This window comes from Macaca mulatta, chromosome 15, assembly GCF_049350105.2.
Source record: "Macaca mulatta isolate MMU2019108-1 chromosome 15, T2T-MMU8v2.0, whole genome shotgun sequence".
NCBI classification, from domain to species: Eukaryota; Metazoa; Chordata; class Mammalia; order Primates; family Cercopithecidae; genus Macaca; species Macaca mulatta.
The window spans coordinates 90112896-90131306 of record NC_133420.1 but is presented as its reverse complement, the minus strand read 5'-3'; the positions used below and the strand labels follow the sequence as shown (position 1 = coordinate 90131306).

The window sequence follows — 18411 nt, the reverse complement described above, 5'->3', positions numbered from 1 at the left end:
AAAGATAGAAAGTAACAATTATTTAAAAAATATTTTAATCCCTACATTATCTTTCAGATATATGCTGGCACCCCATTTTTTAGTGGGGATTGAGACAGAGGAGAAAAAGCAAGCTAATTAATGAGAAACTGGTATCAATTTTATGAAATACAATCTTTAATTGAAGTAGTGAAATGCCAAAAACCAACATGGAAATCTCTATTGTTCACAGGCTATAAAGCAGAATATTGACTATTCTTTAAAATGTTGAATTGAGACTAACATGTCCACCATAAAACGGCTAAATTGCCTTCTTACAACATCAGTTTCATTAAGTCCAATAAACATCTTGGTTTGTTCCTTCCTACAATTACATAACACATTTCAGAAAATCCATCCTTTGGTCTTTAAATAAAGAATGTCCCTAAGTTGTTAAGGGGAGCACTTAAACCTTGGCAGCCAAGTTAAAGCAAATCCTTGTCTATCCTACTCACTCTGGGACAAATCTGCATGGAAAATTCCAGCTTATAAGCATTACATTTATGTTTAAGAATTTCATAATTAATTTAACAAGATTCACACCTCTGAGACATATAAAAAGGCACAATGTCTTAATTTCTCAACAGAATCATTTGTATAAGATTTGAAGTCTACCTTAATGATTCATTTTTGTATTGTTTGTTTTCACAATTGCTTTATTTTGTTTAGCACACTTTTTTCTCAACTCTTTTTAACATATTAAACTCTTAGTCCCCCTTCAATTCCCAGCAAAGTTGTCATCTCGTAGGGCAAGATTTTTGACATCCTGCCCCTCTAAGTTTTAGTTAGATGAATCTCCTAAATGCTCCAACAAGCTCTGCATCCTTCCCTATCACACGTTATCACATCACCCTGTGTCGGAGAAAGTGGCTAGCTGTTCACCAAAACATTTCCCTTTTCCTCCTGTTACATAGCCAAACTACATTTTGTAGTTAGATGTGACTGCATTCCTCACCATGGAATACAGTCTTAAGACCATCTTGCATATGATCCTCATTCTATGTTTCTTACCTATAGGTTAAATCCTTAAGGACCTGAAGGAGGAAAGGTCCAAAAGATGAAAAGAACACGATTCTCCAGCCACAGCTTTCAAGATCACCCCTCACTTCCACTAATAAGGTCTATGCACACTACAGTGTTATATAGATGACCGTTCGTCACCTCACCCTGACTAGGACATCTATTGGCACTGCGTTTTATGTAAATGAGAATTAAATTTCTGTTCTTTAAGCCATTAAAAGGGTGGGTGTTTATTACAGCACTTAGCCTGTTTGGTTTGTTAGATTTCCCTCATTAGATTGTAAACTACGGTACCCTGTGGATACAGCAACTAGTTTTGTCTTGTTTGAGGTTTTAGCTGAGCCCTTGAAACAGAAAATAGCATACACTTACCATCCCTCACTCTGGTTTTTAAAATATCTTGAATCTTATGTGATAAGATGTATCATGAAAATTTCATAGGAACTATTATTCTAAATACAGTTATTCCTTTGGGAATAGGGAACATAAGGCTTCATTTAGCATGGGTTCCAAAATATCTTTTGGTAAATACCTAAAGGTAAAATTTGATTTTGCTTAAGAGCTCACAGCAAGTAGAACACATCAAAATATGTTTGTAAAACTGTTCTTATAGGCCTCTATTTGCAGGCTTTCAGTAAGACGCTGAGAGCATTGCACAACCTTAGTCAGAAGTAATGGGCTTGGAAGCTCCTTGCTGCAGTCGTGGTGATTTGGAATGTCCTTTGACCCTCTACTGGGATTTAATGCCAATGGAGAGAAAATGAAAGGTAATTTTCTTTCCTTTTCAAAACAATAACCAATCACAGAATCCAAGACCTTCTGCTCTTCTCATATTACAATGAAACAGCTTTTGAAGTCTAGACAAAAATAGAGACATCTGACAAGCAATATCAAATCTCAGTCAGCATGCCTCCATGTATTCATTACTGACACTTGTCTTCCTTCCCCCTAGAGTCAAACACACTCTATTCAATGATTCCTTTTAGGCAACCAACCACCTGTTTGGGGCCACTTCCTAAAGGTCTCTCCATAAGTCTCACCCATCTGTCTCTCTTTACTATTTTCCACTTGCTGGTTAAGTTTAGTCTTGCTTGGCAGAACTCAACTTTCAGAGATTTACCTCCTTTACTTTCAGCACTGCTTAAGCAAGGGACTTTAGTGGAGATGATCAGATCTCCTGGCTTCCTTTCTGAGGAATAAAGAGAAAACTTTTGCTGCTAGACATGCAACTGCGTTTTGACCTGAAGTAGAAAATCCTCAGTCTCTATTCCATTACTCATTTAGATGATTGCTGAATGGCACCTTTAGGCTAGATTTTATGGTTGATTTAATAAATTTGTAGTTCACTCACATTAATGTCAAGATATATTAATAAAGCATTTCTCTAGTGTCAGGCAAACATGCGTTGAATTTACTAGTCGAAGACATTTCTTACAGGTTTTCATAGACAATTTTAGACTAAATTTTTTGTGTGTGTGGTTTGCCTCTCAGCCACAACTGCCTTTCTTTTCAGAGTACAAATATCAGTCTAGTTATCTGTCGATCCGGTAGAGGAGACAACAGAAACTATTTAACATCAGTGAGAAATAGAAAAAAATGTAATCCTTTCTAAGCCATGCATAATGTCTAGGTCAACTGAGCTTTCTCCACTGTGATTAAAAACAGCAAATTATTAAGAAGTCCCCCTTTTTTTTTTCTGGAGATTGAGAAAAAATAGATGATAAATTCTCATGAACAGAACAAAATGGATTTTCAGCAAGTAATTTGGCTGAAGAAGGCAGACCCCAGTTCATGGAACATGCTCAATTTGGAGGAGAGAAAGAAATGAACAAGGAAGGAATAACGATAAGGGTTCTTTCATTTCTCAGCTGTCTGCCAAAATTCAGACTGGTTGTTACGACTGAGGAAACTGTAAGAGCTGAAGTTCATAACTTTAAAGGCAAGATCTGTCCATGCTGGGGCACAATCTGACAAGGTACAGTTTCTAGTATTTGTATATGTTTATGAAGCCTGGGCAACATGGCAAGACCCCATCTCTACAAAAAATACAGAAAGCTAGCTGGGCATTGTGGCATGCACTTGTAGTCCCAGCTAGTCAGGAGACTAAGGTGGGAAGATCGATTGAGCTCTAGAGATCAAGGGCGCAGTGAGCTGTATGGTACCACTGCACTCCATCCTGGACAACGAAACAAGACTCTCTTTCTCTCTCACACACACACACACACACACACACACACACACAGACACACACGTATCCTAATACATATGTGTGTATGCATGAAAAGTTTTGAAGGCTTCAATTCACTTTGGTCATAAACCCAGTTTTCCACCTTCACAGAAATAACAAACATTTCAGAAATAGCCTTTCATTTAGTGTATCTTCCATTAAAAGAGTATAATCTTCTATTTTCTAACTGGAATTATCTAGATGATCTATATTGTATATTCTTACACAAAAAATATTTGGATTTGCTCAGAATAATTTTTTATCTTTACTATATGGCATCCCTTCTGTCATAAACTGAAATTTACAAATGTTAATGTGACTCATGAGTATTTTATAAAATATAATAATTAAAATATTTCACACTTGAAAAAGGTATTTCAACAGAAACACTGAAATTTATTATACATAATATATAGCAATGATTTTCACTCTATTTAAACTAGAAAAAATTTACTTCCTATCAATTTTATTTCTGCTGCTAACCCTATTCTATGGCATCCCTCAAAATTCTGATTATCAAAATAACATGTAATTTTAAAACAGATTCTCATTAGTGCAAGCAACTGTGACTTTTTAAAGTAGCTTAAAATTACATATTAAAGAGATTTCATTAGGGAGCTTTCATTCTCTTTCATTTAGAATTGTTTGCACATACTTCTCATTAGTCATTGTACTCAAATTTTCAGATTCAAGTATAAAGATAGTCCTTTGCATTACCTTAAACACCAGGTAAGCAAAATTCCAGGAAAAAATAGGTTTTGAAATACCTAAAGGTACCTGTCTTATGAGACTGTCAAGTCCCTTTTTCATGTGCAGTTTGTACAATAGAAAGCCAAGACAGATGAATAAGAGAGTGTGATTTTAAGCTTTGCTTGGCAAACATGTTAGATTTCTTAAGTGGCACAGCTTGTCTTCCTTCCCTCCCTCCGTGCTTCTCTCTCTTTCCCTCTCTCTCTCTCTCAACCTTGTTCTAATGGCATCCCTTATAGGTTTCTTGTGAAATAGATTGATTTGGAGCGGTGTTAACAACAACAACAACAACAAATACTACTGCAACCCACATTGCAGCTAACAATATATAAAATGGCAAATAAATTGTACCTCTCATGACTAAAGAATGAGAGGATTTTTTTGGGGTGTTGTGTTATATTGTGTGTGTGTTTGTGTATGTATGTGTGTTTCCATGTGACACCATTAAAAGAACAAGCAGGACTTCTTGGAAACCTGAGTCCTTTTGTCCCAAGTAAATTAAGAGATAGTTTAAATTAAAAAAATCAAAATATAATGCGCTTATGGAAAAGTACATAAGTAATGAATCATACAAAAGAAACATCAGGGTAAACATCACCCACGTCAAGATATAGAACATTTCTAGTAATACAGACTTCACGCTTACTCCAAACTTACTTTTTCCTCCTCACTACAGGTAAACAAACACTATCTTGACTTCTAACCTATAGTTTAGAGCTGCCTTGAACCTTATGTAAATGTAATCAAGTATTACATGTTATTTTGTGTCTGCCTTCTTTCTTTAACATTAAGGTTGTTGGTTACATTCACGTTATAATTTGTCAAATATCTGAATATACAGTACCACATTTTATGTATCTATTCTATTGCTGATGGACATTGGGTCATTTCCAGTTTAAAGCAATTACAAATAATGCTGCAATAAACATCCTTGTAGATATTTCTTGGTATGCATGTTGTATATAACGAGGAGTGGAATTGCTGGATCATCTGGTTATGCATATGTTCAACTTCAATAGATAATGCCAAACTGTTTTCCAAAGTGGTTGTAGCAATTATACTTTTCCTGCAATATATGAGTGTTTCTTTTGTGTAAACATCTTCGCCAATAGTTGGTAGAAGTATTTGCTTTGAAAGTCCGAGTTAGGTTAGTGAAAGAGGAGAGAGGGAGTGAAGGCTTGGACTAGAAAAGGGAAGACTCCTGACCTAGGATTCAGTTGACTGGTAGAAGAATAATGGTTGTGTCATGAGTGGTAAAGACTCTAATGACATGTTTAAGGATTTTCCCTGGAAGTAGGGAGATCCTTGAAGGGTTGCAGGATCTAATGAGAGACATGGTATTCTGTGGAATTATGAGAGTGGAAATAACCTGGTTGCAGAATTTTAGTGCAAAATAAATTGTGTGTGTATGGGTGTGCTGTGTGCATGCATGTGTTGGAGTCTTTTTTACAAGCAAATAAACAAAACCAACACATAAAGTGGAAAGAGTCTCTTTACACATGAAAATCATCAGAAATTCCTAGGGTGGTGAATTAAAGATGACAAGGACCATAGGAGTAGAAGCTAGTCACGAAGAACTACTTAATATCAGTCTATTCTAAATTACATCTTATTCTTCTTTTTGTAATACATTTTGAACATGGTATGTATCAGAAGAGATGGGAATACAATTCTACTATTTTCAGGTATGAGGAATTTTCCATAGGTGTTTACTGAGCTGTTTTAGTAAGTGAGTGCTTTATAAGGTAATTATTTTATGATGATCACATAGAAGGTGCTTTTGAAAAAAATACCCTCTAGAGTCAGGAAAAATCATTGAATTTTATAGTTGAAAGAGATCTTGAACAACATCTAATTAAACCTCATTTCACAGATGAGGAAGTTGAGGTGCACAGTTGCTCAGTGATTTGGTTGGGTTAACATAGTAGTTAACTGCAGCTATAGAAGAATCTAGGCCTTTTAATCCAGAGACATTCATCACAAATTCATTTTATTAAATAAACACTGAAATTTTATTAATTCACTTTTTTTACCTGGTCTATTCCTACACATCCTTCAGAACTCATTAGGGTTATCTACTACAAAACGTCCTCTCTGATCCCTTTTCTCCTTAAATCTATGTGAGATGCTTCTATTATGTCTTAACACCTTATAATGATTTCTATTTTGTAGTTGTCCATATGGTTATCTCTTTGCCCACTATACTGAAAAACCAGAAGATAGGAACTGCTTTTATTTTTTTCTGTTTTTGTCCTCAGCATTTTGCATAAGCCTAGCATACAGTGATAAATGGTAAATATTTTTTAAATGAATAAACAAATCAAAATCTGTTTCTTTATTATTTGGCTATGCACTCAGGTGGATGTGAAATATATTACTTTACCCATTAGATTGCTTTTTGGGCTGTTCATTGATATTTCCATTTCTCATCTTTCCAGGAACATGGTCAAAGTGAACTTCCTTTGTGCCTTTGAAATTAGTGTGACTGTGTAATTTGAGCAGAAGTATCACATGTCACTTGCATATAGAAGCTTTTACTAGCCAGTGATAATTTGCCCCTTCTTCCCTCCTGGCCCAGTGATGTTGGAGACTTTCTGAGTGAGGACAGCATGAGAAGAATATGTAGCCAATTGCTATGGTTTGAATGTGTCCTCCTAAGTTCATGTGTTGGAAATTTATCCCTATCGTAACAGTACTGGGAAAGTCAGACCTTTAAGAGGTGATTAGGTCATCAGGGCTCTGCTCTCATTGGTAGATTAATGCTTTAATTGTGGGAGTGAGTTAGTTATTGCAGGAGTGAGCCCTTGATAAAAAGATGAGTGATATGGTTTGACTGTGTCCCCACCCAAATCTCAACTTGAATTGTATCTCCCAGAACTCCCGCATGTTGTGGGAGGGACCAGGGGCAGGTGGGTGAATCATGGGGCTGGTCTTTCCCATGCTATTCTTTTGATAGTGAATAAGTCTCATGAGATCCAATGGGTTTATCAGGGGTTTCTGCTTTTGCTTCTTCCTCATCCTTTTTCTCTTGTAGCTGCCATGTAAGAAGTGCCTTTCACCTCCCGCTATGATTCTGAGGCCTCCCCAGCCATTCTCAGGTATGTCTTTATCAGCAGTGTGAAAACGGACTAATACAATGAGTTAGCCCCTTTCCTCTCTCTCCTGCTCTTCTGAATTCCACCATCTGATGACACAGCACAAAGGCCCTAGGAGGACACTAACACCTTGACATTAAACATCCTAGCCCCCAGAACTGTGAACCAGTAGATTTCTGTTCTTTACAAATTATCCTGTCTCAGGTATTTTGTTATAGCAGCATACAATTTACTATGACACCAACCCATGATAGATCATGATAGATAAGTGGTGTGATTGAGAAATAGAACTATGTTATTCCAAGTCGCAAAGATTTTAGAGTTACTACTGTCTCATAATTCAGTGCATCCTGACTAATTAATAGGATGAGACTTTGGGGACTGTTGGAGAGACTGAGCCTATTCTGCATGTGAGAGAAGCCTGAACCATAGAGTTCAGATGTTGAACTGTCATATATAGCTTCAAAAATGAATCTCAAAGATTCTTGTCTCCTGGCATTCATACACTTGTGTAACCTCCTCCCCTTGAATGTGGGCTGGACCTAGTGGCTTGCCTCTAACAAAAATAATGCTGCAAAAGTGATGGCAAGTTGTCAATTAGATTATAAAAAGACTGGCTTCTTTCTTGCTTGCCATGTCACATTCTGTCTCCTGGAGCCTTTGGTCTGGAAAAAGCCAGTTGCCACATGATGAGTAGCCCTATAGAAGGGTCCATGTGGCAAAAGGTTAATTTCTTTGGCTTACAACAGAGAGTACTGAAGGCTTGTCAACAATCCTGTGAATAAGATAGGAAGGGGTCTTCTGAGCCTTACCAAAAGCCATGTTGCTGAACTTGAGAGTAGATCTTCCTTCATTTGGTCCTTGAAATGACCCCAGTCCTGGCTGGTACCCTGATTGCAGTCTTGTGAGAGGTCTTGGGCCAAGAGGCACCCAGCTAATGAAGCTACCTCTACTTGTGACCTACAGAAACTGTGAGCTAAGAAAAGTCTGATTTAAGTTGCTATATTTGGGGTAATTTGTAATGCAGCAATAGATAACTAATACATTTTATGAGTATTTCTCTATCTAAGTATACTGTCCCAATATGACAAACACATTTAACATTATGTCAGAGATGCCTGATGATGACCATATCTGAAGTTGAAAGCAATGCTGTAATTCTTTATTTATTGCAGCATTGAAATATGGTGCATTATGTGAACCAAAAGTCACGTAAGAATCAAGTTTATACTTTAGTTTCTTGCATCATTAATTACATAAAACTTATATCGGTATTAGCAAGCATCTCTAAATGTAAATAAGGTACAACTAAACGTATACTATTAACAGTAATTAGTATTTAGGATACTGGAATGTTGGGGGTATTTTGTATCTCTTTGATTTTTGCAAATAACAGAAAATTTGATTTGCCCATTGAGGAGAAACATGGGTTTTTATTAGACCATTTTCATGTTGCCCCAATATAAACTGATTTCTACTTAAATAGCTAACCCAATTCCTGTACTGCTTCTGAAAAATTTATCAAACTATGATCAAAGGAGTTCAGGGACAGTGTGAGACTGGGACTTTCAGGCTATTTTGAGTCATCTGAATCTAAAAATGAGAGCATGACACCTACACTTTTCCCATAGTTGTTCAATATCAGGAATCTAGGACAGTGTCTGTTCAGTAAATCAGAGAGTTAATGTTAAATTTTATATAGCAAAGATAAAAAAAAGCTGTAAGAAAAAAATTATAAAGTGTTGGGAGAAAGCAGGAGTGCAGTTCTCATATATATAAAAAAAATAAACTCGAGAGCTGAAAATCTTCCACTAGCTATCTTGTGACAATACGGTGAAGCCTGAGCCCCAAGCGAGGGACCTGCTTTGGTAGTAGGCTAATGAGAGGCTCAGAAGACAGGTATCCTAGTGATTAAAAGGTTTCTCATAGGTGACTCTAATTGTTTTTACATGTTTGAAGTCAGCCTGGTTTTAATCCCAACAGAAATTTCTAGTGAATATTGCATTTTCTGTGGAAGCAACAATTCACAATTTCCCTTTATTCTTGTTTGTTACTACAAAAGACTCTGTCTCAGAGGGCTTTGATTAAGATGATGAGACAAAGAATAAAACAAATAGAGAGTCCGTTAAATGCCTGCCTGAAACCGGAGCTGCACTGCTTAATATGAAAGACTCTTCAAAACCAATAATGAAATAATCATCCTTTTTCCATGACTGATAAGAAAATGAAGGCCAGATGTAGATTTGGGAAAACTAATTTACACTGGAGGAGGGAAGAAGGGGAAGAAAAGCAACTACAGAAAATCAACTGTTAATAAATATCAGAGACTGCAGAGAAGTCACGAGATAAGCTGCAGCATATGTTCCTCCAGCTAGAAAATGGCAATCATTTCTCTGAGAAGAGAAGCTGATAAAGTCCCCTCCCCTCCACCATGCAATCATTTTGCATTTTATATTATTTGAAAAGAGGCTGATTATTTTCCTTTGAATGAAACCAGATTGATTCACATTTACCTGTCAACAAAATGTTCAAATCCTCTGTTTTGCTTGTGTATTTAAAGGCATATGACCTGACTATGAAATTCCTTATACAAACGTTCAGTTAAATGTAAGTAAATAAAAATGAGTGACCAGCTTGCATTTTAAATATTTTATATTTTTATTTCTGGTAGCAAATTATGCTAAATTAGAATCCACTGATTGATAAATATGAGTGATATGGAGTAATGAATTGAGGTCCTGAATATTGCTTTACTCAAGGTCAGATACAATCTTTAAAAATCATATGCAGAGGAAAAAGCTGCATGTGAACATGATAATTATGCTATTTGAAGCCTATTTTAAGGGGGGAAATACAACATATAATCTCCTCCTGTTTTGTAAACTCGGATAAATGTGTAAGTACACTCATGCAACACTTGATGATAGGAATACATTCGGAGGAACATTTTGTCAAGCGATTTTTCACTGTATGCACATCACAGAGCATACTTACACAAATTTAGGAGGTATAGCCTACTACACACCTAGGCTACATGGTCTAACCTATTGCTCCCAGGCTACATGACTGTATATCATGCTACTGTATTGAATGCTGTAGGCAGCTGTAACACAATGGTAAGTATTTGCATAGAAAACATACAGTAAAATAGGATCTAAAAGCTAAAAAATGGTACACCTGTGTAGGGCACTTACCATGAATGGAGCTTACAGGACGGAAGCTGCTCTGGGTGAGTCCATGAGTGAGTGATGAGTGAACGTGAAGGCCTAGGACATTACTGTGAACAACTGTAGATGTTATACACAATGTAAACTTTGGCTATACTAAATTTATTTTAAAATACTTTTTCTCAATAATAAATTAACTTTAGATTACTGTAACTTTTCTACTTTGTAAACTTTTAAAAAATATTTTGACTGTTTTGTAATAACAGCTTAAAACACAGACATATTGTACAGCTGTACAAAAATATTTTATTTCTTTATACCCTGATGAGCTTTTCTGTATTAAAAATAATCTTTATACTTCAAAAGTAGTTTTTGTTAAAAACTAAAACTCAAACACACATATTAGCCTAGGTCAACACAGGGTCAGGATCAGCATTATCACTGTCTTCCACCTCCACATCTTGTCCCCACTGGAAATTATTCAGGGGGAATAACAGGCATAGAGCTGCCATCATCTATAACAATGCCTTCTTCTGGAATACCTCCTGAATGACCTGCCGGAGGCTATATTATAGTTAACTTTTTGTTTATAGGTACAAGAGTACACTCTAAAGTAGTAATTAAAAGTATAGCATAGTTAATACATAAACTAGTAACATATCATTTATTATCACTGTCAATTATGTACTGTACATAATTTTATAGGCTTTACTTTTATAAAACTGGCAGTGCATAGGTTTGTCTACACCAGCAGCACCACAAACATATGAATAATGTGTTGTGCTACAATGGCTGTGATGTCACTGGGTGATAGGAAACTTCAGTTCCATTATAATCTCATGGGACCACTGTCATATACTTGGTCTGTTGTTGACAAAAGCATGGCTGTGCAGCACATGACTGTATTGCTCTATCAAGTAGAGATAGACAAGAGGAATGTGCAAAGGCAAATAAGAAGTGAGCAGTTGGTCGATATACTTTTATGGGTTTGACTTCACTTGTTGAAACAGGGCGCTGGGATCCTGAGTGACAGCGGGACAATAGTTCTAATAGCACATTGTATATTATCTCTTAATATTATAAATATATTGCTTATTACTCAAAGGGGATATGGAACAAAATGCTTCTCTGGGCATCAATGCAATTGGGTTCTAGTATGGATTCTATAGCTTATAAAGTTTGTATCTTTAGTAAATCAGTGACTTTTTTTGTTTTAGTTATTCCATTCTACTAAGTGACAGAGTCAAATAGTATTATCAAAGAACAATTCAACCCTGTGTGTGTGTATGTGTGTGTGTATACAGATACATATGGTATATATATATGTATGTGTGTGTATATATATATTTATATGAATACATATATACATGTGTGTGTCTGTATATATATATACACACTTATACATACATACCCATATATACAACTTTTAAAACAAACAAATTATTAAGCTGACATGGTGTTAGCGCTCAAAGATACGAAAACTTGAGCATAAATCTCAGATAAAGAAAGGTAACTTATGTGGAATCTCAACTTCAGCATGCTATTTAAGTAATTCACAAACAACATATAGTTGAAAACATATGTTTGGAAAATAAATCAAAATATTCTGTGTGTGAAATACAGAATTGATACTTTAAAAGATGAAACATGCTTTGGGTGATAGAAGCTGTGTTCACTATCAACAGAATATCTAGTTTATTCTAAATACAGGCCAAATGGTCATATCCCTAGTAAGCCAATGGGAAGGTATTTGTTGGGGATTAAGTAGGGACTATGCTGGTCTCTGTTTCAGTATGTTTTTCAGTGTGTTGATATTAATACAAAGTTTTTAAATTTTGGTACTTTTCGTTAAATTCTTGGTTTTATTTTCCTCAGTTCATCACACAACTTGAAACCTTTCATGTGAATGGAGCATTCGTTTCCCACAGAGTCTGTGGTATTGTTGCTTTTAGTTAGACACTAGTAGTGTTCCTCAGCCATCTACATTTTAAAATGCAAAAAAAAAAAAAAAAGTATATACAAAGACAATTTTAGGAAGTATACATAGGCTGTAAATTATTTATAGTGCTTAAGGACTGAAACAGCTACAGGCTGTCAGAGTAAGAAAAGACAATCACCTAAAATGTAGGGTTGCAAACAGAGTTGTAGGCTGGTCATAGTTTCATTATTATTAAATACAAATGCTGCATAAATGCTGATATTTAGAAAATATTTTAAAAATCTGAGAATTCTAAAGTCTCCCTCTCTTACCTAAATTATTTTGAAGAATTAAAAGATAAAAGGCTGTACAGTTTGGAGGATAGTCCTCTGGACATAAAGATGGGGAGGCTGAGATTCTGGTCCATGTCTGGCCGCTTGTTACTTATGTGAGGACTTAGCATACCTGACCTTCAATGTTGTCATGTGAAACATAAGAGAATTATCTGCCCGTAAGAATAAATATGTGGGAGCACATTGTGAAAATCACACGATCCAAAACATGAGTAATTACTATTACCAATATTTTAAGGTTTCTTCCTACTTCCTGGGACGTGGAGTGAAATTATGTGAAATAGTCATATCTGATCAAGCATGCATTTTTGGTTCCATCCATCAATTCATCCATCATCCATCTAATTGATCATTTTATATTTATGAAACACCACTCTTAAGTAAATCACAAATCTCATTGCTCTGAAATAATTCAGAAATGAACAACACAGTATCTCTGCCTTGATATACCTTTCAGTTTAATGGAGACGCTCATCTCTTAAGGTACCAGTGTTGTGTTCGTACACTCTTTCTTTTATAAGGAATGATTAAATAATTTTGTTCTAAAGTTAGACAGGTCTAGGATTCTAATCCCATCCCTACTCTATACGGTTATGCCATTTTAAACAAATAACTTTATTTTTCTAAGTCTTATTATCCTTACAGGTAATATGCACTCAAATAGTACTTAATTCATAGGGTTGTTGTGAATATTAAATGAAATCATGTATGCAAAACATCTAGCATATTTCCTGTCTTGTAATATGTATGCAATAAATAAATATTCACTATTTTTCTTTGGTCTTTTTCTTACCCTAATCTTTATGTCTCTCCCCCTAAAAGAGAGCAAAGCAACAACTGATAAGGACCTGGCCTGCTACTTATCTTTCAGACGTCGGTGTTGCTACCCACTGGCCTGGCCCTCACAGCTGATTCTTGCTATTCTCCTGTTAAACATAAACAATTTCATGGAATATCAATATCAGACAAGGTCAATCTTTGACCATGATAGATCTAGACACAAACAAGATCACTCCCTAATCATGTCTGAGAATAGACAAAAACATGACAACATTGCCAAAACCAAAAAATGACCAAACATGCCCCAATGTAGTTAATATGTGTAATTGTTACTTCTATACCAATTACAGTTTTACCTCACTCAGCCTTTCTTCCTTCTGAATAAGATTACGGTACCAAATGGCAGCATTATCTTCACTTTCTGGAAGCATCTAATCCAGAGCAAAGCCACACTTCCTTACACTTTCCCCCAAAGCACTGCACACAAGCCCAAATCCTATAATATTAAAAAATCCCATCACTTCCTTACTAAAGTTTCCATAGTTCCCCACGGCTTGTGTTCTCCCATGCTGCAATGAGCACTAAACTCAACTTCTTTGACTGGTGGTCGTCTTCAGCTGGAGTGCATTGGCACTGTTATGCACCTGTCATCTGTGTTGTCTCCACATGTCATGATTTTGAGATGTCTCACTCTGTCGCCCAGACTGGAATGCAATAGCACAATCTCTGTTCACTGCAACATCTGTCTCCCGGGTTCAAGCGATTCTCCTGCCTTAGCCTCTCAAGTAGCTGGGATTACAGGCGCGTGCCACCAAACCCAGATGATTTTTGTATTTTTAGTAGAGATGGGTTTCACCATATTGGCCAGGCTGGTCTCGAAGTCCTGACCTCAGGTGATCTGCCCGCCTTGGCCTCCCAAGGTGCTGGGATTACAGGCATGAGCCACCACGCCCAGACTATTTTTCTTTTCTGCTGAATTAATCTTCCAGTGTACTCTGGCTTCCTTTCCCTGTCACCACTCCTTTCATGTTTCAGATACTCAACAAATGATTTTTGAATGAATGAATGTTCCTTTTCTATATTTGTACTTTTTATCTTTCTTCTTTATGAAAGCCCCAGTCCACACAAGCTTCAGGAAAATAATTGGCTCACCGCTCTATCAGACATTGAGCAGGGAATTGCATAGCATCAAGCTTTCTGATACTGGAGTCTCTCAAGACTTTGGCAGGACTAATCTAGAAAAATAATAATTTTAAGTAGGTGCTGTGCAGTGAAAGAACACAGAAAGACTACTGGGAATTTTTAACTGTGTATAAGGGGGTAAAAGTGTGCATTTAGGTTTACTTATATTTTCTATAATAAAATGTAAGGTTTATATTTTTTAGTCTTTTGAAAATATCTGGTTGAGCTCACTTATTATTTTAACTTCACTTAGCTCGGTGGCTTTGCATTTCTTTAACCTTTCATCGTTTTCACTGGGAGATTTTTAGGTTATAAACACACATGTGCAATTAGCTAGGTTGAAAACATACATCATCAAATCAAATCAAACTTAAAACATAAGTTTGGTTAATTTTTCTACCCTAAGTGTCCATTCAAAGTTTCACTGGAAATTCATCCTTACGTGAGCAATTTTGTAGCCCTCTGTCAAACAGGTTTATTTTTTTCTTTTTCTTTCTTTTATTCATTTACTTAACATGGAATCACTTAGAATTCAAATAACTTTTAGAACTGACAAAGCTCCTGGAGGACACATGCGATGTGGAAGCATACCACTTATTTTTCTGTTTCTCTGCTGCTCTCAAGTCAGTCTCGAGAATTTTAGTTAATTTCTTCTCCATGAATATTTTTTTAGTGACTCAGTTTGGAATGCCTGAGATTTGGCATTTCAATGTGCTGGATTACTGAGGAACATCAGTGCAAATGCAAACTTAGGAGTTAGTTTTAACCTGGTCTGAAATTCTCACATGTTCTAAAATAAAAATGAAGTGGATAGATGCCTTGTGATTCAACTGGTTTTAGAGTGTCCATAATCAGTGTCTTATCTTAATGGAAAATATCTGATTTATCCCTGAGATAGATGATTGCATACAGTATATCTTCAAATAAGAAGAGGTAGATGAACAGAACTTCTTAATTGGCTCCTATATGCATCCCATTATTGTAGGTCTGCTTTTGATTCTAAGGTCGGGCCTCTGACTTCCAGATTCAGCATAGCATCTTGGGTGATTTTTTTAAAGAAATTCTCAGCCATGGCAGGAGGATATAACTTAGGATTCTTATGATTAAATATTTATATAGTACCAAAGATATGTGGGCAGCAGGTCAAGTGTTATTTACAAAGCTTAGATTGAAAGATGACTGAGACCTGAAGGGCTTCCCTGATAATGAGTGCACAAGGAGACATAATATCATCCCTCTAGGAAAAAAAAAAAAAAAAAAAAAAAGAGCAGAGAATGACTAGTTGTACCTAGGGTACTTTGTAATATATATATATAACTAAGTTGATTCCTTAAGGAAGGGCTCTTTGTGCCATTTGTGTATTATTGCTGGGATAAAGATTTATTTTAGAAAACATGGAAGAACTTTAAGCACATTCTCTTATTCAGAGTCCAAGTATAAACGTCTGTTATGTAAAACACCTGTTAGATGCCTTAAGTAAAATCCCTAATGCAATTGTTATCCCGTATGCCCTATGGCACACACCTGAGTCCTTAACCAGAAAACTCAGAGTCTGTAAAATGCATCTCTACTGGTAGAATTCACATGCAGTGATTTGCTGCTATGAAGTGCTAATTAAAGGAAGGAAGATAAGACCAGACGAAATACAAATGATGAGAACTGATAAAATTGTTATAAAGGAAACCAAGATCAGTTTAAATCTAGAGAAAGTTTCAGCCACAGATCAGTGTGTTTGGAAAGATGAATATAAATGGGTTAAATAGAATTTTAAAAATATTTCAGAAATATGCCTAGAGTCTCAAAGCATTTAAAATATACAAGTCAATTTCCTAAAGAAAGATAAATTCAAATTTAAGTTTCAAAAATGATTTTATTAGAAATACGCTAAGGTCATTTATATATAAATTATAAACATCATATATATAGTTGAAATCTTATTTACAGAAAAGAATGACCCTGCTCTGATTACTGGACTTGGCATTAGAGAATTTGCTTTCTGATTCTAGCTCTCCTACTTCCTAGCAGTGTGGTTTAGCAAATCTTTGAAACTTGGTTTCTGATTGTAAATTGGCAATGTCTATTTACTTACATAAAGTTGTTATGGGTCCAGTGGTGGGCACAAGATCTGACATGTTAATCAAATCAAATCAAAGGGGCAGACTAGTTAGGGCATGGTTGAGGGCTAGTGTTGACCCCTGCTGTCTGTTAGCAAGGAAATAAGTTGTCTCTGCTCCTACTGGGAGCCATTTGGTGACCATGAGCAAGTCAGCTTGACAAACAATTGAAAACAAAATGAAACAAAACCATGAAGAGGAGTTTAGAAAGCAGAAATCAGAAAATTTGAGCAAAAACCCTGATATCCTACAATGAGAGTCTGTCTGGCCTGTAGACTTTTTGTTATGCAAGATGAAACACATCCCTATCATTTAACCCAGTTTGAATGTGATCTGTTTTATTTCTAATATATTCTTACATTTCTACAAAGAGCACTTCAGGAAAATTCTTCTCTCTTCTTTATCTGAATCATGTAGGTATTAAATTTCTATGAGTGAAGAGAGGTTACACTTGTTGGCTTCACCTATGAGCAATACATTTTGTTGATATTTTACACATGTAATCTTATTTAATCCTGCAACCCTCTCACTTTATAGATTAAGGACCCAACACTCAGAGAATAAAGCAATTTGCCTAAGGTAACACAGCATTCCAACCAAGACTGTCTGGTTGCAGATTTGATTAATTTTTTCATTATGCCACTCAGCAAAATAATTGTAAATCCTTATGGAAGATTCCCTGGTTGGCAGAGATCTGCTAAAAATTGATTCCTTAAGAGGTATCAAGAAATACCCTGAATAATCACCAATGCTTTTGCAGTGAATAAATATGGTGGGGGAGTTCCTTTATCCTTCTAACTAAAAACTGCAAAAACCTTTAGAACAAAGAAATTATTAAAGCTTACACAAAACCATCATTGATTACATTTCCCCATGTGGTTTTCCTCTCTATTGTAGAAATCCTTTCCTAATTCAAAAGAAGCTATTATTAAAAAGCTAATCTCTTCTTATATGAAGCACAGTGTACGCTGCAAATATCTTAAATTGTTCCAAACACGGTTTTACTGAAGGGTTAGAATGGCAGGACTATTACCAAGTCATAAGGGAAAAGAATAGACACCTCTGAATAAATATATGGAAAATCTTATCATGAAAAGTGGTTTATTTGACTACAAACACTGACATCTTCAGAAAAGCTTTCTTCTTTTTTTGTAAGCAACGTACAAAATTGCCGGAAACTGCCATACACATGTCAGGAGCAAGAAGAAAACGAAAATAAATGTTGGAAACACACAGCATTAAAAAACAATGCTGACTTAAGTGGAAGGAAACAGGAAGTTAAGAAATATAAATAAACTCTTGTGTTTGCATTTTGGTGGCAAGGTCTTTCCTATTTTTCTCGATTGAAGAAAATCGGGGAATGTTTATTTAGACAACTAACGTTTGGCAAAGGTGAGTGCAGCAACGTTTAAATCAATAATTCTGTTAATACCAAGTTTATTTTGATCAGTCTTCCTAAGAACAATGTAAATATTAACTAGTATGTCTTTAATAAGGCAATAGGATAGGATAGGACAGATATTAGGGACTAGAGTATGATACTATAGACTTGGTAATTAAAAAAAAAACATTGATTTCCTATTACAGGATTAGGACCAGGCTCAAATATCAAACTTTCCTAAGTCACTTAATTTTTAAATATCTTACTGAAAAAATAATTAACGAATGTCTTATGATATTCACAATGCATTTAAAAGGTAAAAATGTTTTGTTGATCGCAAAATCTATACAAAATAATTCTTATTAATTCCAATAGACTGATTATTTGGGATGAAGGACTAATTTTG

At 35.6% G+C, this 18411-nt stretch overlaps 1 long non-coding RNA gene across 1 annotated transcript in view; it reads right to left on the bottom strand.

Annotated features, from left to right (window-relative positions):
• The window catches only part of LOC144334859 (uncharacterized), a 1627235-nt gene that overhangs the window by 166544 nt on the left and 1442280 nt on the right, over nucleotides 1–18411 (bottom strand). The gene's annotated exons all lie outside the window — the stretch shown is intronic.